At 44.6% G+C, this 23,715-nt stretch overlaps 1 protein-coding gene across 28 annotated transcripts in view; it reads left to right on the plus strand.

Moving 5' to 3' along the window:
- Positions 1–23,715, plus strand: part of ZFHX3 (zinc finger homeobox 3) — a 524,735-nt gene that overhangs the window by 14,359 nt on the left and 486,661 nt on the right. For 26 of the 28 annotated variants that reach the window (XR_012026543.1, XM_072817035.1, XM_072817111.1 and 23 more), the window contains one exon: positions 17,191–17,301. The gene's annotated coding sequence lies outside the window, so the exon portion shown is untranslated. Of the gene's footprint in view, positions 1–81; positions 367–17,190; positions 17,302–23,715 lie in introns of those variants that run through there. The other 2 variants (XM_072817181.1, XM_072817172.1) reach the window with 1 other exon arrangement.

Genomic DNA, 23,715 nt, shown 5'->3' on the forward strand with positions numbered 1-23,715 from the left:
GTAGAAGAGGAGAGAGTTTGGCTCTCTAAAAGCACTCCAAAGTTAGAGAATTATCTCCCAAAGCTTTTTTCTTCTCTTCACTCCTAAGCATCTTGCAGCTCTGGGGAGCAGCCACCCATGCATCTATGGTAGACTGTCCAGAAAACAGGAAAGGACCCATCAAGTCGTACGATGGCTAGATGAAGAGGAGAATGATCTAGATTTTATCGTGGCTGGGGAGGTTGAATTTCAAAGCAGTCAATACCAGGAGAAAAGAAGCAGCAGTCTCAACCATAGCCCAAGATTGCCTCTTGACTGAGCCCGGGCACTGTGCTCTCCATGTCGACCCTGGAATGGAAGCCTCTCCCAGTTGACCCTAATAACATGGTAATCACACCGACAGCCCTACCATAAATAGAGAGGGGGGAAAACTCACAGCCAGGAAATTTGAGTTGAGCCTACATCATATTATGGGGTTAGCACATGGGCTTTACTGTACACTGGCTAACCACGCCAGGCACCTCTGAGCTTCCTATTTATGTTCATGTACCACCCAATTAACACCCCATTAATGGCTGCACACATACATGGGCTTTGCCTTGTCACCACTGCCCTGCAGCTCTTAACTCCCCCCAACCTGCCTTCCCATATAATAGAACCTTAATTAATACTCTCCCATTCAGCCAGAACACAAGCTGTTAAAAAAAAAAAAATCAAATGGTTTTTGATGAGAGGATGTATGCAACTTGTCAAATGTAGCCATTCTGTGGGTCTCAGAAACAGACACCTAGGTGAGAAGCTGGGTGGGTTACAGGGACATGTGCCAGGTGCCATGAAAGCCATCACCATACAATTGGTTTTCTGACTGGATTTGAAGTATTTCCAAAGAAAGGCTGCTGTTGTCTATCTGTTCTCACTGGCACTGGTCTTTTATGGTTATGCGGCAACCAGAAACCAGAAGGTTGAGGTGGGAAGCTGGGAGCTCGGTGTGAAAACTCCTGCCTTGAAGTTGCAGTTTCAGGTGATGAATAATTCCTTGCCTTGTAGCATGGAAGGAATCTTTTGTGTGTCTTAGAGCCATATCACGGACAGACTGACCAAGTGATATATTGAAACGATTTCATAGGTTTGGTTTCCAGGGCCTTGGAGCTTCAAAAGGGCCTTAAATACAATCTCAAAACCAAGGAGGGACCATCCTCATTCTAAGTAATTAAGCGGAGTGTTCTATAGTCTGTAGTATATTTTGCTTGGTAATACATTGCTACTTGATCCTGTCTGTGCATCCAAGTCATTTGGAGCTTGATAAAAATACAGATGCAGAGGTGGGAGCTCCTGAGTATGAATCTCGAAGAGTAGCTAGCACCTACCATTTTAACAGGCATGCGTGGTTTTATTGCACAGTCAAGATTGGAAACCTCCAGCAGGGTGCTTTATGGTTAAGCCAGAAACTTTCACCTGTGTCATTTGGTGAAATTTTGGTTCTCCCTACAACCTGTGAGACAGGAATGCTTTCCTCATTATATTGAGAAGCCAGGGAGAGAATCGAAAAGCTCCAGTGCTTTGCTCAAGGGCACAGGGCTGGTAGGTACCCGAGGCAGCCTGGACCTCCACTGCAAGGACTGTCTTCATGGGGCCTGCGTAGTTGCTCAAGATCTGTCAGTTAGGAGCCCCCTGCTTGGTTTAAATCTCTGCAACTGCCATCTTGAAATTCTTAATAATTTTTGAACAAGCGCACCACAATTTCATTTTGCACTGGGTCCCACAAATCATGTAGCCAGTCCTCCTGTGTACATCGTGTTGCTTCAACCATTAAATCCATGCTGGGGAATAGGGAGTGTTTCCCCCCAAAGTGAATCCCAGTTCCAGAAACGTTAGCTTACGTGTGCTAGATTGGCGCCCCAGGGGAAAATAATAACAATATATGAAAAGACTTCCACTTACTGAGCACTGTGTTCTGAGCCTTTCCTAGATTTGATCACCTCATTCTCACAACAACCCAGTATCATTATTGTCACCATAATTTCCAAGTGAGGGAACTGAGACACAGAAAAATTAAGTATAAAAAGAGAGGTCATGCCTATATGATGACAGTGGTTCTGGATTCAGATCTCACCTCTGCCACTTATCAGCTGTGTGACCTTAAGCAAGTTACTTGACATCTCTGAATTTCAATTTCCACAACCAGCAAAATGAGGGTAATAATAATTGCTTTAGAGAATTGTTCTGAGCATTAAATGAATTAATATGAACAGAGAGTCCAGCACACAGATACTCAATGAATACTGGGGCCTTTAACAACCTTTGCACTCAAGAATATTACCCATTACATACCGAAATAGGTATTTAAATGGTACCTTACTTAAGGATCTGAAGTGTTTTCACAGCACTGGATAATATAGTCAAGGTGCAATTAGCCATACATTATAATATTTTTAAGTGATTCAAGTGACACTTCTTATGTCTAAGTGTAATCTTTCCCACTTTAGCATTTATCATAGTTTAATAACTTCTGAATGCTGTTGAATTAAAATACCATTCTGTCTGGGGACACATTGACCCTTAATGTGGTAAAACTCATCCAGAGCTCAGCTAGAGCCTCGCAAAAGGCTCTCCAGAGCAACTGAACTCATATGCTCTTTGGACAAAAGAGAAGACCCTAAGTAAAGTGGAGAGTCTGTGACCTTCTGGAGAAACCAGACAGCTTCACACCCAAGTGAGGAAAAGGCATAGGCTAGGGGCTTACTCATCATAATGATATCTCAACAACACTTTACAGAGATTTTTTTTTTTTTTTGGTAATTCTCCCATACTTAATAAGCTCATTTGTTCCACTCAACAACCTGTGTGGTAAAAAGATGTGATGTTAAGATTTTCTTCAATGGTCTCCTCTATATATGCCCAGCAGAGTATGCCTACCATATGCCTATATCCTGTATTCAGTGCTGTATGTAGATTAACCCTCAGAGCTCTCATACAACCTGCAGGGTAAGTAATACTGCCCATTTTACAGATGGGAAGAGTGAGGCTCAGTGTCTAGAATCAATGTGTTTGATGGTGGAGGATGCCAACCCAGAGTGGGCTGGCCAGAGCCTGTACACCTTAAGTCCTTATTCTTTCCATCCTCAAGCCATATGTTCTTCATACTCTTTGATGAGAAGGAAGAGGCCAGGCATAAGGAAGGTGGTCAGTAAATCCTCAGTGAATGAAGAATGTGAGCTGGATAGAAGAATACTATGGCCTTGTGAACTGGCTTGAACATGTGACCTACTCAAATGTACCATTGTTCTAAATTATTTGAAAGCTATGAAATATTTTTTAGGGACCACTTTTCTTTTCTTTTCTGTATTGCATGCCATTCTTCCTCCTTCACGTCCTGAAGAGAACCAGCTTGATTTAAGGGCATGTGGTCTTCTTGGGCAGTTAGCCATCTTGGTTCAACAGTTTCATGAAAACTCTTTCTGTCTTGTACATCTCAGACCTGGCTCAACACCCATGGACTGTCATTCTCCCAGTGACCATTCCCTGGGAGAGAATTTAATATTTTGTAAGTCATGTGAGGTCATTGAAGAGAGAAATCCCTTCATTCTCCAGAAGTTTCCTGGTGAGCCCCTTGGGACCTGGGCAACTAGATGAAGATTGCTCACTGGGTGAGAGAGGAAGTGTGTACATATGTGTGTGCATACACTTGCACTCAGTGCCCATTCCAGCAGAGTGAGGGCAAAGGACCCCACAGGCAAAGTGTTCATGATGTGCTTTCCCAAACTGGGTGCTCAGAATGTTGGGAGATAGTTGTTAGACACGAACCCTCCAGCTGTCTCAGAGAACATTAGAATCCCAACCACAGTGGAAGATCGTATGAGATATGGTGATTTGAACTGGACTCTGTAGTCTTGACATGGTCATAGAGCCCTCTGAGAAGTAATGAAATCTTAGAGCCGGGAAAGAATTTTCACATGCAATCCACACACACACACACACACACACACACACAGTTTTGTAAGTAGTATCAAGTGATTTGTGAAATCTGTGAATTCCTCTATAAAAGTACTGCTCTATGACATTTCTTTCCAGTCTCAAACAGTCTCTAAGACCTATGTTTTTCTCTTTTATCCATTGCTTTCTGTCACTTGTTCCACTTACAGGTCAAAACAGGGCAGGGTTATATTTTCTACAGCTTCTTAATTCACCGAGTTATATCATAAGTCCTTTTCCATCTTCCTGCAAAATCTTCAGAATGACCATTCTCATGGCTGCAGAATATCCCATCTGGTAGCCATCTCACCCTTTTCTTAAGGCCTCTGTTATTGGTGGACATTGCTTTGGTCTCTAATTTTTGTCTATTTTAAGCTAATATTTCAGCAAGCAGTTTGCCCCCAGCATTGCCCATTCCTTGTTCACACTGTCAAACCTTTTCCATTTTCTGGAAGTATAATGGTGGCCATCATTTCTCTTTGCTTGATTTAAATGTATTGCTCTCTGTCCTTCCTGCCTGACCTCAGTGCAGTGCCTTTCTTCTCTACCTCCTCACCTGGAGGCGTGATTCTATCCCACCTTGCCACCACCAGTTGTTCCTTTTGCTTCTCTCATACCTTTGGCTTTTCCCTTTCACCATGCCTGCCAGATTCCTTTCGTCTAGATCAGTCTCGCCTCCATGAATTTACAAGTGCTGATTCCTCTGCCTGGAGTACTCTTTCTTGCCACCTGCACCTGGGAATCTGTACCAAGCGTTAGGCTGAGAAGAGCCATTGCTTCACAAGATGACGCCAAGGGGACAACGTGACTTTCCATAGGGGCTATAGAGCGTTATAAGCTGAGCTCCGGAGGGCTCATGTGGCTCTGTGCCCATGCCTAAGGAGTCAGTCTCTGCAGAAGTGGAGATTTTCGGGATCTTTATAGGTTCCCGAAGCAGACCTGTGTACTGGAAAGAAGTCAGTGTTTAGAATGGGGCTGACATTAAATCAAGTCACAGCTCTGCCATTTACTAACTCTGTGACCCTACATATGTTGCTAAACACCAGTTTTTTCCATCTGTAAAAGGCTTCGTGAGATGTTCCCTGGCCCGGTGTGGAGCCCCTTCGTTAGTGTCTCATACATGGTCTTTCTCCACTGTCACGAGCCTTCCCAGGCTGGCAGCGTCTGGCCTCACACTTGGCTCAGAGCAGACACCCAATAAATATTTGTTGAATGAATAAACATTGACTGGCAGCTCTAAGGCGTGGGCACTGGCTCTCATCTGCATCCTCGCTTGTTGCAGCCCGGGCCAAGCAGTAGAGGCCGGGAGCCTGCAGTGGCCCAGGGCGATCTCTACTTGAAGCGATTGGGAGCGTGCACACAGCCGGGCAGCAGCTGTCCCCACAGAACCCGCTTGGCTGGGTGCCTCCACAGAGACACACTAATGGTTACAATCCCTCCTGTTCCTTCGGCCGAGTGCCGCTCTCCTCAGAACATGTGGCACTTCACAGAGTTCATCTCAGGGACATGAGGGGGTCAAGTGCCACACACTTGCCGGGTGCCCTGTGGAGGCTCATGTCCTCTTCCTGCAGGTGGAAAGATGGCAGAGAGTGCTTTCAACAGCTCTGCCACCATGGGGCCTAGAGAGCTAAGTCAGGATCTCTTTCTGGTCTTGGTGCATCTGGGCAATTCCATGGGCCTGGGTCAGGCTCGGCTGATCTTGGCCGGGCCTCGTGATCTATCTGCAGTCCCAAGGTCTAGGCTTTGGCTCTGTCACTTTTGTGAATGGAAAAATGTCCCCCCCAGTGGCAACTGTGAGATGGGAAGAGGGAGATAAAACCTCGCAGACCTAGACTGCTCACTAATAAACAGTGCAAGTCTACAAACTTCTTAAAACTCAGTCCCAAGGGTTTAAAACTATACAGAATAGGAACGTCGTGCAATTCCCCAGCTCAAGTTGGGATGATGGTGGGCCAAGAGGTTTGCTATGCCCAGGAATTCTGCAACCATGCCTCACCCAGGCTAGATCATGCTCCTCTGTGATAGCATCCTGTGGTTTTCCTCTCTGACACTTGGCTGATTTGTAATGATTTATTAGCTTGATTATACATATAATTACACATATAGTCTCCTTGACCAGACTGAAAGCTCTGTGAGGTCAGAGAGTACTTTTGTCTAGTTTACCAGATATATCTATATATCTATATCTATCTATCTCCATTATAGATAGATAGATATATATATATATATATATATATATATATATATATATATATATCTCCATTACTAAGTACACAGCACTCAACAAGTCTTTGCTGAATGGATGAATGAATTATAAATCTCAAATGAATAGGAAAAAATAAGCCAACAAAAATCAAGTTACAGGAAAGGAAACACCTTGTATCAGGATAAAATGGCATTTATTCTGGATATACCTAAACGAGAGCCTTACTTGTAATTTCGACCTGCATTTGTACAGTGATATTAGTTATTCTTTGTTACACAAAATTGATAATGTACATTTCTATCACTCTGTAAGGTCAGGGATCTATCTGTCTTGCTTACCCATTGTATCCTAGGGGTTAGCATACTACATAGCACAAATTATGTACTAAATAAATATTTGCTGAAGGATAGATGGAAGGAGACTGCAGATGCTTTAAAATTCATCAGTCCATGCCCCATTAATTAAGAATATTGGATAATTAAGACATACTCTAATTGAGTTTTTCTCTTTACATTTTATTTATTTATCTTGTATTTATCATCATTCTCTGCCTCATCTAGAAAGAAAAATTGAAGTGCCAGCAAAATAAGTTTATTATGTACTATTCTTTTACTCAACAAATATTTATTATGTGCCTATTTTAAGCTATGCACAGGGTTTGGTGATGAGGCTGTAACGGGAGAAAAGACAGTTCATAGTGTCTGTCCTCGTAGATGTTCTAGAATTGAAAACATTTTGGCCAACCAAGTCAGTAGAATCTGGAGTAGTGTTTAAAATATGTACCAGTTAGCTTTTGCTGCATAACAAACCACCCCAAAACTTTGTACTTGAAAACAAAAACCATTGATTTAATTTGTGACTCAGCTTAGTCGTGTCAGCAATTTGATCTGAGCTCATCTGGGCAATTCTGCTGACCCAGGTCACATTTAGCTGATCTTGGCTAGGATTCATTTCAGAGTCTGCAGTGAGCTGCTAGGCTGGCTAGGGATTGGCTGAATGTCATCTGGAGTACCTCAGTTCTATTCCATGTGGCCTCATTTTCCAGCATGTTAGCTGTGACTTATTCACATGGACATCTCAGGGTTCCAAGAGGTTGAAAATGTAAGCTGCATGGATGCTGAAGGCCTAACCACCAGAACCCACACAGTGTCACTTCCGCTGTATTATTTTGATCAAGAAACATACAAGTCCAGACCAGATCCAAGTGATAGAGAAATAGATTCCACCTTTGGATGGAATGTGTTACAACGTATTATGGTCATTTTTGAAATCTACTACAACGTATATTTTATTATGATAAAATTCCATAACATAAAATTTACCATCTTAACTATTTTTAAGTGTACAGTGCAACAGTATTAAATACATTCATAATGTTGTGCAGGCATCACCACCCCCTATTTCCAGAACTCTTCATCTTGTAAAACTGAAACTCTCCCCATTAATAACTTTCCATTTCCCCCTCCCCCTAGCCCCTGGCAACTACTATTCTACTTTCTGTCTTTAGGTCCTCTATAAGTTACTCATATAAGTATAATCATACTGTATTTGTTCTTTTTGTAGCTGACTTTTTTCACTTAGCATAATGTCCTTAAGGTCTATCTAAGTTGTAGCATTTGACAGAATTTCCTTCCTTTTAAAGACCAAATAATATTCCATTGTGTATATATGTGTGTATACACTACCTTTTGCTTATCCATTCATCTATTGATGGACACTTGAGTAGCTTTCACATTTTGGCTATTGTGTATAATGAACATGGGGATAATAATATCTCTTTGAGTTCTTACTTTCAATTCTTTTGGACTTTCTGCACATATTCACCAAAACATGTTTTAAATCTTTTTATCTTACTTTAGAAGTCCTCACTTGTATATAAACTAAGCATGATACTTAGAGAGATACGGAGCTGCCAGGAATTTTATTTGACAACTTTTGGTAACTGTTTTAGATTCCTTAATTCTGAGAGCCTGTCTGCTTTCCCCCTAACCCTATATTAGGGTGATGCTATTATTCATTTTCACCTCCAAGAGACAAAGACTGCTTCATCACTGTAAACGCATGAGGGCAGTATCAGTGGCTAGTGTTCAAGGACCCTATTAGTCCTGCAGCATCTTGCATCAAGCTACATGTCTCAGTCATATACCAGGTATTGAAATATTAGATGAATTCATCCACAGTTCTGGATATATCTTTGTAGCTCATTTGTAGTATCCTTCAGAACACTCTGTGAAGTGTGCCATGTGTGTCTGGTGAGGTCTGACACCCATTAGACACTACTGCTGTAATTGGATGCACCAGGCCCCATGAGCTGGTGCCTAGGTGTGAATTAGATAGAGATGTTTTTGACTGTTCCTCTGGCCTCCTGACTCTGTTCCTGGGTCATCCCATGGCAGTCCAGGCCTCCAGGCAGCATACCTGACCTCAGCTGCCCAAAGATATGGGTAAAACAGTAGGGAACTGTAACAGCTCCTGTATCCTGTTTGCAAACTGACAAAACACTGAGCTCTCAGTGATCTGAGCTTCTACTGATTTCCTCTCCTTGGATGCAGATATTCCTTGGGTAGAGAGTGTTGAGGGAACCAGAGATCCTGGGGAGACAAGGGAAAGCGAGAAGGCACGTAGCCCAGGGTGGAAAGCCAAACCATTTTTGGCTACCATAATTTCTCCCAAATCATGTTGGAACAAGTTGTCTGGGAGGGATTTCCCCTCCGTGAGGATATGAGAAATAAAAGTTGCTTACTAAGTCCCTCTGGGTGCACATTCTTCTCTGAGGGAGCTTAGAAAGCAAATCAACACATTGATTTAGGTTGGTTATAAGCACAGAGGCAGGGGGATGGACTGTGTGGTTAGAGGCAAGTTGACTTTTTTTCAGTCATTGTTTACGGATAGAAATCCCTCGTTTTGGCCATGCTGTTGCCATGTGTTATGGGGAGAACTGTCATCCTCATTTTCAGATAAGTAAAGATGGTCATTTTAGCGTAATGTTGCAGTAGAAAGTCGTCTCAAAAAACTATATATTATCTTTGAGTGTATATATATATATATATATATATCTGTTATGTAGAAGGTTATGTAGAAGGTTAAAAAAATAACTTTTTGTAGAAGGTTATGTAGAAGGTTATGTAGAAGGTTAAAAAAATAACTTTTTTAAATGGATGGACACCACACCCCTAATTTGTTCACCTCTACAAAAGTAGAAGGAGATCAGAATTGGAAATGGTAATGAAAGAGAACTTGAGCTTTATCTATATTAGTCTATTTTTTTTAAAAAAGAATGGATTTCTATGTATCCTTTGTTATTAAGAATTAAATTTGAAAGAGAAAATAAGGAAAGTCACTTCTCTTATCTGATAAGTAGAATCAGCTACCTCCAGACCTAGTGGCTTAAAATGACAGCCATGTATTATTTCTCACAATTCCAGCTGGGCAATCCTACTCTCGCATGACAGCTGGGGCCACCACACGGCTGCAGTACACTGTAAACTAGGTTGGAGCTCCAGGCTCTCTACCCACTTAAGTCCAAGCTTCTTTGCAGAATAGTTACTGGCTTCTAAGGGTACAAGCCCAAATGCAAGCTCTTACCAAGCCTCTACTCTGAATGGAAGGCTGATGTCCCATTGGCCAAAGCACCTCCCATGACCTCAGTGGACTCAGTGTGGGAGGAGCAGACAAGGGCATGAATCCTGGGAGGCGGGTTCACTGGGGGCCACCAGTGTCCGCAGTCTACCGCAGTCCTTTGGTTATTCCAAACCACACGGTTCTCTCGGGGACAGGACTCAGACATATAACATGGTAGTTGCTGACACTTTCCAAGCTTTGACGAGCCCTCCTAAATCTCAAATTCAGGAGGGCAAACTACCCACCTTTCCTCATTTGCTCTTAAACTTGCTTTTGCTTTTTCATTCTCCATTCTCATCTCTACTTTCCTCCCTCATTCAGGATTTTTGGTGGGGAAGGGGCAGGAGGTTTGTGATCCTACATTACTTTGTTTTGCATCACTCCCTGAGCTGTCAGGTCAGAAAAATAGAAAAACTGATCCTAGCAGCTTGCAAAGAGTTAATAAAAGGGACAGCATAAACTTCTAGGTCCTCTCATCAACACATTAGGCTCTCAGTTATTGCATGTATTTAGCACCTGCGCACCAAACACTGCCATATGTACAGTAAGACTGTATTCTCAGGGGTTAACAGTGCCAGCTCTGGACGTGGGTTACCAGCTTCAAATGCTGGTTCCACTCTGTGTAACCTGTGGCAAGCTTCTGTGCCTCAGTTTTTTCATTGGCTGGCTGCGAGGATTAAATTAGTCCATTAGCTCAAGATTATCCATTGCTATTATAATTACCATCGTACCATCATCACCCCCAGGATCTTGCTTAATTCTCCTAACTTCAAGTTGTAGATGTTAGCTCTCTTGTACCTATCAGGAGCCTGGGACACAGACAACTTGAGTAACTTACCCGAAGCCACGCAGCTAATATGTGATCAACCCAGGATTCAAACCAATGTCCGTCTGGCTTCACAACTATGCACTCAATCACTACATGATATCTTACTCAGGGTTACAGCCCCTCGGACAAGGTAACTTCTGGTGGGTGATCCTAATTTAGTTTTCTACCAATAGTTGTTTGATCATTTAAAAACGCAACATCTAACAAGACCTGCCCTATGATCAATACCCATCTGCATTGAATCTTTAATGCTCCGTCTTATCAAATTTGTGGTGCAGTTTCCACCACAACTCAGGGGGGAAATAAATGTTCTCTTGACTTTAAACACACACTAACTTGCGAACACCGTGCCTCCAGGCTTTGGTGGCTTGTGGGTGAAGGGAGCCACTCTCAGGTACATCTGCATCAACCCAGTGAGAATGCAGTTCTGGATGAACCATGCCACCACAGGCCCCAGTGAGCCCCACAGTCATGGCCCCTCCATCACCAGGCCTTCCTGTCCCTTATTCCAGGATCTGAGATGTCTCCAGATGTCCCTGGGTGCACAGCACACCACCAGGCAGCCTCTCCACTTTGTCCTAAACTCAGCTGTAATAATAGGAGCTTCTTGGGCTCCAGGGTCTCCCTGCTCTAAACCCTCCTGGCCCCAACACTTTCCCCAAATACTTAGCAAGCCAGAAACTTATCCCCCCATCCTATAGGCTCTAGTCTAACACTTGTCACTGCTGTACAAGTTTCCACATTAATTAGTGTCGTGCCTTCCCAGTACTCCTCCTCCACTCCAGCCAAGTTCCTTGCACTACTGTCTCCTATTTTGCTCTGACCTCTTGTTCTGTGCTCACGCCAGGGGTCCTTGCTGCAATTCCCATTCCTTCTTTTTATGCCCACTTTGAGTCTAATAATCTTTCATGCCTTGTTAGAGCTTCACCACAAAACATTCAAGAAGAGCCCAGCCAATTTTCTTTCTTTACCTCTTCTAAACCCCTTCAATATTTTGAATCTAAAGAGCATGATTTAGCAATTGTCTATTTCTTTATGTTGTCTTTCTTTGTGAGCTGAGCCATCTCCCCAGGCAGAAAGCAAGATCCTCAATTTCCAAAAATTATATTATACCCTCTTTTATAATCTTCATAAGAACAATAATGGATAGCATTTATTAAGTGCTTATTAGGTACCCAGTGGTGTTTTGAGCAGTTTACAAGTGTTACCTTGTTTAGTCCTCACAACCGATTTGTAAGATGACATTATTACCTGCATTTTGCACGTGAAGAACCAAGCCTAGGGGTCAGATAACTGGCACCAAGACATCTAGGTGGCAAGGGATGAAGCCAGAATTTAAATCCTGGTAGTTGGACCACAGCAGCTGCTCTTAGCCACCAGACTTTCGGTAGTTAACACAGAGCTGTTTTATAATCAATACTTGTTGTGAAATGGTTCCCTAAAGCATACACTGTCACTGACTCTATGGAGTAACCACATATAAGGATGAAATACAATCTGAGTTTGTTTCTGTACTGTTGCATTGCAAATTTCCCCCAAAATATAGTTGCTTCAAACAGTGTTTATCATCTTAGCTTCTTTGAGTCAGAAATCCTGGCAGAGCTCAGCCAGGTGCCTCTGGCCCCGGGTCCCACAAAGCCTGCAGCCTAAGTGTCAGTCACCTCAAGGGTTTGCTGCAAGCTCACTTACCAGGTTGTTGGCCAGGTCCAGTTCCTCTTGAGCTAGAGACTGGAGGCTGCCCCCAGTGCCCTGCCATATAGCTTCTCCGCAGTGCAGCTCACAACATGGCAGTTTGCTTCATCAAAGCATGCCAGGGGGAGAGACGGAGAGAGTGCAACCAAGACAGAAGCCACAGTCTTTGTAATCTACTTCTGGAAGTGACATCCCAATGCTTTTGCCATAGTCTGTTCATTAGAAGCAAGTCCCAGGTCCAGCCCACCTCTAAGGGGAGGGTTTTCCAGAGGGTTGCAAATACTAGAAGGTGGAAATCATTCAGAGCCATTTCAGAAACTGCCTACTACAAATCTATAAAAGCAATTAGGAGAGGCCTGCATTAGGAAGGAGCATTCAAGCTGACCCCTGACAGATGAATAAGAGTTGGCCAAGATACATGCATGGGGTGAGGAGGCCAGACAGAAGGAAGGGACTGAGAGGCCTTGGAAGGAGCTGGTCTTGTCCAAAGGACAGCAAGACACTCCATGAGACTAGAGTGTCAGGGGGACAGGGAGAAAGACCCACGATGAAGTGTGGGTGAGCCCTCCGGGCATATCTGGAATCTTCCTCCTCCTGAGAGCAATGAGAAGTCCCTGACAGATTTTCGGGAGTGACATCAGAGTATGGAGAATGTGTTAGAGAAGACAGGAGTGGAAGAGGGTGATGGTGGGGGGTAGGAGGCTATTACAGCTGGGGAGGAAGAGATGTGATAAGTTTGAGATAAAACTGAGATGAAGAATTGACTCAACCATCCTCCCGTCCAAGACAAAGGATTGTTCAGATTTCAAAGTGCTCAACAGTTCCTGCTAGATGAGACCTAACTGCTTCCACACTGCTGTCTGGGAGTCCTGAGTAAAACTGTCATCCTCCGACTCTGTTTAGAATCTGGAGGAAAGGGGTCCCTTTAGGGTAAATCCTCTTGGCTCCTGATAGGATCACCTTGCCACTGAGCTGGCTCCTCTGGAATAGGGCTGTGCGCATTCTCTAGGCCATGTGTGTGCCTCTGTGGGTCTCTCTTTCTCCTCTGTCCATCTGTCTGCCTGCCTGTCTTCTAAGGGGCTCTGGCCTTCCCTTTTCTCTTCTGACTTGCCATCTGAGATACCCAGGCCATTTCCATCACCATCTGTTCCCTTCCAGAAGACTTCACCACTGTCTTCCCATTCCTCTTTCCTCTTTCATTGTGTGTCATCAGTATCATCAACACTTATGTCTCATTTTGGGTTTTCTCAGAAACAGAAGCAGAGATGAAAACTAGAGACATTATCTGTTTGGGAGGTGATTCCAGGAAACACCAGCAGGAGAGTGGGGAGGGGAAATAAGCCCATAATATGTGTATTATTGAGGACATTTCCACTGTGGACAACTGGAGATTCATCCTGCTGGGCCACTTCAGTGCAGAACAGACACTCAGAGTTGCCCCACCCGAGGGGTAAGGAACCCCAGTCCATCTTTGCTTGATTGCTCCCCACCCTGTTGGCTCTTTGGCTCATCCCAACGCAGGCTTGGAGACACACAGCCCAGAAAAGAAGGCCCTCTCTGGGGGAGTTACTGGTGTTTGCTGCCAACAGCCTTCATGTGGAGGTTTGTTGAGAGGGCATGAGTGGAACTTAACAAAACCTAATGTAGTAATAATAGCTAGCATACTTTCATATAATTAGTCTATGTCGTCCTCACAGATATGCTATCTCAGTCCTTGACACATGAAGGTGCTCAGCAAATGTTAATTATACTTGTTAGTGTTGTCCCTATGTTGTCCAAGGTCATCCAGCTTGTAAATGTCAGAGCTGGGACTCCCACCAGGTCATCAGTGCAGAGTCCACTGGTCTTGAGGTTGTAGAACAAGGAACATGTCACTGCAATGAGGGGTCCTGCCTCAGCTGTAGAGACAAGTTGAGAAGAAAGGTGGAACGGGTAATACAGGGGACTGACTCTGCAACATGGCCATCTTGCCCTGGGTCAGCCCAATTAGCAGGATTTGTCTGATAAAATTACAAAGAGGGAAAGCCCCAAATGACCCCTGGGGATGTACAGGAGAATCCAGGAAGAACAAATGAGAGTGAAAAACTATATACCAACTGTCTCTCTCCAAGCCAAAAGTACCAGATTGAAAAAAACGAAAATCCTGTAGGCACCATCTCGTATTTACTTCTGGAGACCAAACTAACTCATTGGACTGCTTTTTTGGGAAATTGCACCGCTCAGAAGGAGCCCATCCAGGTAAAACTAGGTGGATTCCTTGGTTGTACCTATTGTTGACCATAATCTTTTGTTTTAGCACCTTGATGGTCTTTCAGAAACGTGGGTCTCTAGAGTAGATTCTAAGCAGAGTAGAAACCATGAAACGGGAAGGTTGCTGGAGGGGCAAAGTGAATGCTGGACATGAGAAGGTCTATGGCTGTAGGCTCGGCTCTCTAGGTGACCAGACACCATTCTGAGTAAGAGAGGAAGGGAGGAGACCCCAATATCCGGCACTTCTGCTGTGTGTCAGGCAGTGTCCTTCATGCCATCGCACAGAGGCCCTTTATAGTGGCCCTGATCATCCCCTTCGTATCAAGTCTGAGGCCTTAAACAGCTGGCCCAAGGTCACCTCTATCAAGCCAAGAAGCATTTGAACTCATATATCATGGCTCTTTCCTCAGTTTCCTTTTGTGCTTTACGGAACTCTTTATCAACTGCATAGGAAATGCCTTTTTTTAAAGTATGATTTTCTGTACACATTGATGTAGATCATTGACAAAGCAGTGTGTGCCCCAGCTCCTGCTCTGCTATTCAGCACCCCTTTAGGAGGAGGTGTCCCCAGAACGCTCCGCCTGCTGCCCTTTCTGTACCAAGTGAAGAAGGCTATTACTTGGGAGAAGGTTCTCCTCCTTATCTGCAGGTCATCGGGACCCCATCTGGTTCTGGCCAGAGAGTTAGCAAAGCCCAAATGGAGAGGGTTTTTTTAAAGCCAGGTTTCCTTTTTTATTATTATTATTCATACCAGGAGACCCCTGGGAAAATCTTTATCTGCATTAAAACATACATAAGAAGAAGAGAGAAGAAAAGGCAGACAAGAGTGTGTCCTACAAAGGGTTTCTTTGAGCCCAGCTCTGTTCGTCTGTCAAGTTCTTTGCGGCGCTCTCCACAAAGATGGAATCTGGGTTCAAGGTTGAATGGAAGCCGGCTCCTGATGGAACGGCGTATCCCCTGAACACACCTCTAGGAGATTAGCCCGTCATTAAATATTTGTAGGATAACAGGAGAAGCCTAATTTAGTTTTTGTTTCTTTCTCTCTGTGGTTTAATCACAGATGAAAGAGACTAATAGCACTGCAGAGCTTTCTGGTGATCAAAGGCCAATCAATCCCCTTTGTGGAGTAATTAACTATTTGCTAAACTTGCAGAATTGATTTCCATTTAGGGCTAAGAGAGAGGGTTTTAAATGAAGACCGATTCACCAGGCGAGAGGAGGGAATCTCGGGGCTGATGCCAGGAGATACTCAGGGTGATGAATTGGAATCTGCTAATTAGAGACTGAAAAATACAGCCAGAACCTGACCCTATTCAGGAGTACTTTAGGGGAAGGACAGGCAGGAAGGAGGCTGGACGGCGATGCTGTCTTTATCCGCCAGGCAGCTGTGCACACTTGAAGTGCACACTTGGGGAAAGTGCTGGCATTCTGTTTGGGGCAGAAAAGGTTTGATTGCAGACACCAAACGGGCCAGGAGGCAGAGTGATGTGGCCAGGAAGTCAGCAGGTGGCCAGAGGGTGGAGCCCTGTGACATGAGGGCCCCATGTGGGCATGCCCCAAAGCACCGAGCTGATCCTTACGGACCCTTGAAATTCCACTCAGGCACTTGAAACTTGCCTTTGAAGTCAGTCGAGAATTTAGATGCTGTCAGCATAGAGGCCCTGAGAATCTGACCAGTTGAATACATGCAGGACCTGAAATGAAAAGTCAATGCCAGCTTGAAACTACGAAGACTTGAGACAACCTATTAAGACGTCTGCTTAGGGTTGCCAGATAAAACATAGGATGCCCAGTTCGCCGTGAGTTTCAGATAAGTGAATGATTCTACTTAGTATAAGTGGGTCCAAATTGCCTGTTGCTTTCGTAAAAGTATGTCCCAAATGATTTGGGATTGCTTAGAAATTCATATTTAACTGGCTGTCCTGTAATTTTATTTGCCAAACCCTACAGCCTCCCTCTAGTTGGATTCTGGTTCTCTACATACTGGGTTAGAGCTTCCAAGTCTCAGTTTTCCTCCCTGAGTAGTTTGCTTCTCATTAGTAGTGACCGAGTGTTTTATTATGAATATTAAATATGATAACTGGATGTGATCCCTGCAGACAGTGCGGTGCCTCGCATGGTTTATATTCTCTGCACACGTTACCTGTGATTATAGTGAACGCTATTGATTTGATAAATACAAATAATAATCTTAAGTATTAAAAATGTATTTCCCTTTTTCCTGTCTCCTCCTGTCCTGTATCTCCAGCCTCTTTTCTTCCTCCCTGTCTTCTCCTGCCTCTCCTCCCTCCTTCTCATTTTGCACTGTGAATCAGGTGTGTGCTGCAAACATCAATGTTTTCATGTAAACTGCAGCATCTCTGTCTGTTTTCTCTCCTGCGAAGGAGCAGGATGGGTGAGTGGCCATGACCCAGCTCATGGTTCTGATGCTGGAATCTCCGCCATGATCTTTTACCTTGTTGTGCCTCAGTTTCCTCATGTGGAATGATAATAATGTGACGTGTAAGATTAAACGAACTCATGCAAGGAGCACACTTAAAAGAGTGTCGAACTCCTTATTACCATTATTCCTCATAACATTTATGTGTTAGTGAGTTTGGGTTGCCCCAGAAATAATGCAGTAAATGTTCATCTATTTCAGTGAGATCACTTGAGTCAAGCTGGATGCTGATTCATCCCAAGGGAGCAAGTAAATGGATGTGGATCCTACCTTTGGTTTTCTCAATTCTGCTAAGGCCAGAGGAGCTCCGAGGTAAGTGAAAACCAGAACTCAGTCTTCGGTGACATGAGCCCACGCGTGGTTTCAGTGTTTGAAGTAAATGAGTACATTCTTCTTGCCTCCTGCAGACCTGTTCTAGCTATGGATTACCATTTTCCAGAGCAGAGGTTCCCAGCAGGTCGATTGTGATTGAACAGTGTTTCTTGAGAACTTACAGGATTGATTTCCTCAAAGGCCACCACGACCTCTTTGCCACAGCCAGTGTGGGTTCCCCCGGGGAATAAGGTCAGGGCGATTGAGGGTATTTTTTTTCTGTGTCTTGCTTGGCCCCCAAACCATACAGCTCCTGGGAAAACAGTCCAGACCAGGCACCTGCACAGGTTGGGGACCCTTGCCCCATACCAAGCCAAATTAGAGAGACTAGACTAGATAGCACTGCTAATTGATTAGCAGTCTATAGACTTCACAGTAGATGAGGTCTCAGATGAGGAAAAGATTTGGGCAAGCTGATTCCATCATATTCTCTTTATACTACCCCAGAAGTAGCCAATCATGCCTTTACTTTATGCTTTATATGTAAGGGGCTTGGTTCCAGAAGCTGGGCACCTGTTACCTTAGTTTAGCCTTATCACAACCTGATGCAGCAGGTACTATCATCACTTCCATTGCACAGATGAAGAAATACATGAATGGGGAAGTTAAGCTGTTGTCCAAGTTCACACAGCTGTCGAGTGGCCCTTTTGTCATTACAGATCACTTAAATGGGACTCCACAAATAGTAGCTGAGTCCTAGGTTAGACAGTGCAGCGCACTGGGTGCTAGGTACCCAAGGATGCCTCAGACCCCATTCTCGCCCTTTCTGTGAACTAGAGACATGAACTAAAGAGATGCGTATCGCCAGTATGGTAAGTGTTCAGACTGAGAGAAATATGTGAGTTTCTGAAGAGATGAGAAAGTGATGAGTAGAAAGGAAAAATGGGGTCTTTGAGGCTTGCCACTATTCCCACAGCCAAAGAGAAGGTATTTCATTTGGACATCCTGGCAGGGGTATAAAGCTTATCATACTGCAGTTAATAGGCCTCCTGGCCCTGGGAACCCATTGAGATTTAGAAGATTTTTGTAACATTCAACTGGAATTTCAAAGATCATGCTGTATTTGACCAACTGGGACCAGGACTGAGTGATTCTAGGGAGGGTCTTTTGCAAAAGTGCCCTGTGCTGAGAGGTCAGCCCCACCGACCAGCCCTGGCTGGCTGGACACACAGGGGTAACTGGAACCATGCTGCCAAGAAGCCCACAGAGAAGGGAAGAGGTTAAACATGGTAGTGTTTTAAAAGGATTCTGTTTGATTCTTTATTGTAAATTGAATTCACCTATCAAACAGCCAGGACTTGATATTCATTGGCACATGAGACCGATGTCTCTGCAGCTCCCCATAAACAGGAGCAAGACAATGGCCACTTAAGACGGAGCTGTGCAAAATCTCCATTGCTCATTAAATTATTTAGGAAGGGGGGGAGAAAAGTAGCTGGAAAGAAAACAGATAGCTTTCCCAAGTGGTGTTCAGAGAAGGCACCTCGAGGCCGGCCGGCCCCTGTCCAGGGCTGACCAGCAGCGTTTAAATGCAGGGGCTGCCGTGAACTGACTCACTGCCGGATAATTACGTTAGGGACCAATACGGCCTGTTGAAAATCAATTCTGTTGGACCAGTGTGTTTGTTCGGAAAGCCACTCAGCCAATTCAGGAGTATATTAGGCAGCAGGCCCAGTGCGGTGACCTCTTCCGGATTGGGGTTGACACTTGAACGAAGGCGTTTGTCCAGGTAAAGGACAGTGCTAGCAGCAGGCCCTTATCTCCCCTAAATTGGATTACTCAGATCTGCTTGTTCTCTTTAAAGATTGCTACTCTTGGGTTTTTTCCCCTCTCTTTCTATCTGTCTGAGATGGTTACCTAGTGATTACTGTTTAACTTGCCATCCTTATGTATTCTCAGACAGTTAATGCTTAATGCCACCAGTGTCACGTCCCGTTCATACGCGGAGAAGGTCATCTGATGGTGATACCTTCCTTCATTTTTCCGGTCATCAGGTGCACCAGTGAGTGGGTTGGGATCCAGGTTGGGATCCTGGCCTGTGTGGTCTTAAGGAATTCAGAGTTGGCAAGCCTGTGATTCACTTTTCAGGGAACATAATACAATCCTAGAGATAACACAGACTTTCCCTCAAATGTGCCAATTCCTTCCAAAGGAATTGCTCCCAAGATAGTTTGTGTGGCTTGAAAACTCTCAAGCCTGTTCACCAACCAGTGTGCCTTGAGTTGGGGTGCCACCAGGCCACCAGGACCATAGACAGCAGCTGCCTGCAGCCCTCTGGAGCGTTATCACCCTTGATGGAAGGCAAGAGTACAGGAAAAATGCTCACTGAAGAGGGTGCCTCTGAGAATCCTGAGAAACCAAGCATGGGCCAAACTCTCTTGCTAGAGTCTTCGCTACCCGAACTTGCAACAGCTGCCACCATACCGAAAGTGGTGTAAGGTGTCAAGAAGACATTGAGAAGCCCAGGGAATCCCGCATAAACCTCTTGAAAGAATCCAGGAAAGACTTATTGCTGCAATTATGGTTCCTTTAATGACACATAAAATTAACCGCTTCACATAACCATTCACTTTGACAGCTGAGGATTTCACTGTGATAAAAGTAGGGCCACGCACACTGTCAGTGATTTACATTTCCGTATCCCAAACCCTGTCAACCAATTAGACTGCAAGAGTGAGCGGCACCATTTTCTAATGAAGCTATAATCAGGCTGCTCCCTCACCCAGAAAGAGCAGATATTCTTGTCCTGAATGGAGAAGGTAATGATCAGGGAAGAGGGTTTGAATAAATCAGATGTGATATCAGCATAGCTTGCCATAGGTCCATTATAATTGGAATCTGGGCTGATGGAGGCTCAGCATCCCCTTCCAAGTGTTTCACTTAAAAGAAAGTAGGCTTTTCTGTGTAGAGAAGAGCAACATGGTTTCTGAAATAAACAGTTGGGAAGGCAAAAGGCATGGGTATCAGGCCTGAGTTCTCAAAGGTCCACTGAAATGTGGGGAGAGAAGAAAAGAGGGGAGGGAAGGAAAGTAAACAAAAGGGAAAGAGAGAGAGAAAGGCAGAAAGGCTCATGGGAGGGAGGGAAAGAAGGGTGGAGGGAAGCCTAGAGGGAGGGAGGAGGAGGGAAGGAGAGGAAGAGAGGAAGGAAGGAGAAAACAGAGAGAGGAAAGAGGAAGGAAGGGATGGTAGGAGGGAGGGAGGAGGGAAAGATGAAGGAAGATAGATAAAACTTGCTCTCTACCCAAGCTTCCTCACATAGAAAAACTGATTAATAATATCTATGCTCCTTGTCTCTTGAAATGATGGAAAATGAAACGAGATCCCGTAGGTGAAAGATACGATGTGATGGCCTTTTATTAATATGGCTGCTAACCCACCTCTTAGGGGTTAGCACTAACCACAGCGCAGCGGCTCACAGATCCTCTTTGGTGATGATGATTGGGTACTTGGCTTATGGTAATTCTTCTCATGAGCTAGTTCTCCAACAGGTGTCAGGGTAACTCCAGGGAGAGGGAGAGGGAGAGGGGAAGGGTATGCAAAAAGTATTTAGGGGAATTCCAAGGAAGTGTGGTTGGCAGCATTGACAGCAGAGCCTCCCAGTTCTCTCTCCTGCGTCCTTTCCAGATTTTAAGATTTTCAGTACCATTGCTGCATCAGAACAAAGGTGTGGAGGCACTGGGAAGCTGTGAGGAATCCCTTGGGAGATTCCTGGGTGGAAAAGGATAAAAAATGCATCCTGGGAATCTTTTCTGCTTTGATCTATGTTATTGAGGCTCCAAAAGGAAGGCCGAGAAATTCAAGATCCATTGGGTCCCCAGACAGGATCATGAAACCATCCCCCAGGTTGCTGCTCCAGATTTTTTTTTGAAAAGTATTATTTTCCCACACTGTGTTTGAAGAAAATCATTGCTTCTCAACTGAACCAATTGTATTGCCACAAGAAAACATCTGATTCCCTATATAAACACATCAGTGTGTTTCCAACAGTTGAGAATTCCCTGGATTTCTGGCAGCTGACTTGGCAGGGCTCTGCTTCATGCTGGCCTTGGTGAGGCCAGTCATCCCCAAGGGAATTCTCTCATCCTTCACTGGGAACACAGGTCCCATGAGAACCTCCCAATGAGCACCAAGGGTTCAATGAGAAGAGATTTGAGTGCACCGCTCGTGCCAATTTGGCTCGTTGGCTAATTGCACTGTGTGCAGAAAATAACACCTGCAAAGATCAGTCCAGCCTCTGAGCGCCAGACTCTCAAAGTCAACGACAAAGCTCTCTGGGTGAAGCCCATCAGTAGAAACACCCATGGAAACATCAAACAGCGGCTTCAAGTGGAAAGGGGCTGAGAGCAAAACTTTAAAGATCAAGGAGAAGGCTAAATTGAACCGAATTCTTTCAGGGTCTGAAGAGGATGGAGGCCCTGGCTTGGGGGCTGGGAGGGGGGTGAAATGACACATCCTGAGGGTGAAGGACCCTTCCAGAGAGGTGATTAACAACACATCGCAGAAGACTTACTGACCCCTCCCATTTTCCCATTTCCTCGAAGAATGGGACAATACTGAGCGGCTCCTTCAGACTTATTTTCTAACCCATGTCAAGCAAGCTTGGAGTGGTGGGGTGCTGGAGGTATAATTACATGGAGCATGCCTTGACCGCCAGCACAAAATAAACCATGGCTTTAGTAGGTTGGGGGCAGTTTCCTTTTAAGCAGGCTGCCTTTCCAAGTTCAAGGAGATTAGTAAACAGAGACAGAGGGGCCTTGTTTATAGTGACAGTGAAGCCAGCCACGCTGGCCCTTTAAAAGGTGTTTGTGAAGCTGCTTTTTTTTTCACCCCCACCCCCGTCACCAATGGGCTGCCTAAGGAACAAGCTTGATATTCTGACAGCTTTTTAAGAAATACTTAAATATCGAAAGTTTTCACTCTTTTCTGTGTGTGCAAAATATCAGCTTAAAACCCAATGGGAGTCAAAGTTCTTGCTTAGCATACAAAGGCTTAGGAGTTTTATAGTATTCAGGACTTTAATCTACAAAGTATAATTTAATCCTCTTTGTGCTATCTGCACCACAGAGCCACGGTTGTAAATAAACCGTATGGTTGCAGTGGATGCAGCCACAGCTGCCTGCCTCCATCACTCACCCTTAGTAAATATTTCTGCAAAACAGATGAAATTAACTACTGTAACAGATAAACAGAGGATGCAGCGCTCAGAGCAAATGTTTTACCATGGCAGTCATGCTGAAACACAGCCAACAGCTCCAAGTCGACACTTGGCTACCTGCCAATGACTTTCTATCTGCCCTGGGCCCCGGTGAACTGGCTTCCGGTACCTACCTCTGAGAAAAGTGAAGATGGCACAGATCTACCCATGAAGCAAAGAGGGTTTGTGTGAGGGACAAGCCGAGTCATCAAAGCTCACTCAGATCTGCTGGTGTGCTGATGTGTGTTGCATTATTCCATGACAAAGCTGTGTGCAGTTGGGAGTTGCAGGGATATCCCGTCTGGGCATTGAGGCATGGAGAGCGGAGCCGAGTCAAGTCAAGGAGAGGAGGTGGTTCCCTTGGAGGTGAGGTTGCTCTAGGTAAAAAGAACGACAGCAATTGAGAGTCCTGCCACATTGGGAAGTAAAATACGATGGAAGAAGATTGCTGGGGATGACCTGGAGGGAGTACTTAACTGGTACACTTGGGCGCTGTGGTCATTTGGAGCAGTAAACATTTGAGCAAGTCACCTCTCTATGACTCCGGCATCACAGAGACCCAGATTTGAAACCAGATTCTTGTATCTGACAGCTGTGGAATTCTGTGCTGGTTATTTTACCTCACTGAGCTTTCTTTTTCTTCCCCTGTAAAATGGGAATGATCATACCTCCTTACAAATTTATGAGCATGAGGATTAATTGGAAAAATCATTATCATTCTTAAAGGAATTATTTATTATTTATGATTGCAATAGTGAGGATTTAGTTCATGATATAGGGTGGAGAAGAAGCTCCTGTCTCTGCCTTGCACTCTTTAAGCCATGGGTCTTTTTGACTAGGGCTGTGGTCCCCATTTCTAGCATCTGAAACTCATGATAACCACGGGTGTCCTGTTCCATGGCTCTGTCACTCTCCTTAAGAGGTCCAGTGGTCCTCTCTGCTTCAGATACCACAGGGCTTGGCTGGCTAAGCAGTAAGCTACCTGTCTTCTTCTGAACTCCACCAAACACAGGAGGCCCTGCGCTTATGGCTGGGGCAAGGCGACAGAGAGCAGGAAAATACAGAGGGTCATAGGTAGGTGAGATTGTCAAAGCCAGGTGTTGGCCTGTGAGGGACAGGTATTTACCTGAAGACTGAGGAAGTTCCAAAAGGCAGGTAGA

The sequence above is a fragment of the Canis lupus genome, chromosome 3 (assembly GCF_048164855.1).
Source record: "Canis lupus baileyi chromosome 3, mCanLup2.hap1, whole genome shotgun sequence".
NCBI lineage: Eukaryota > Metazoa > Chordata > Mammalia > Carnivora > Canidae > Canis > Canis lupus.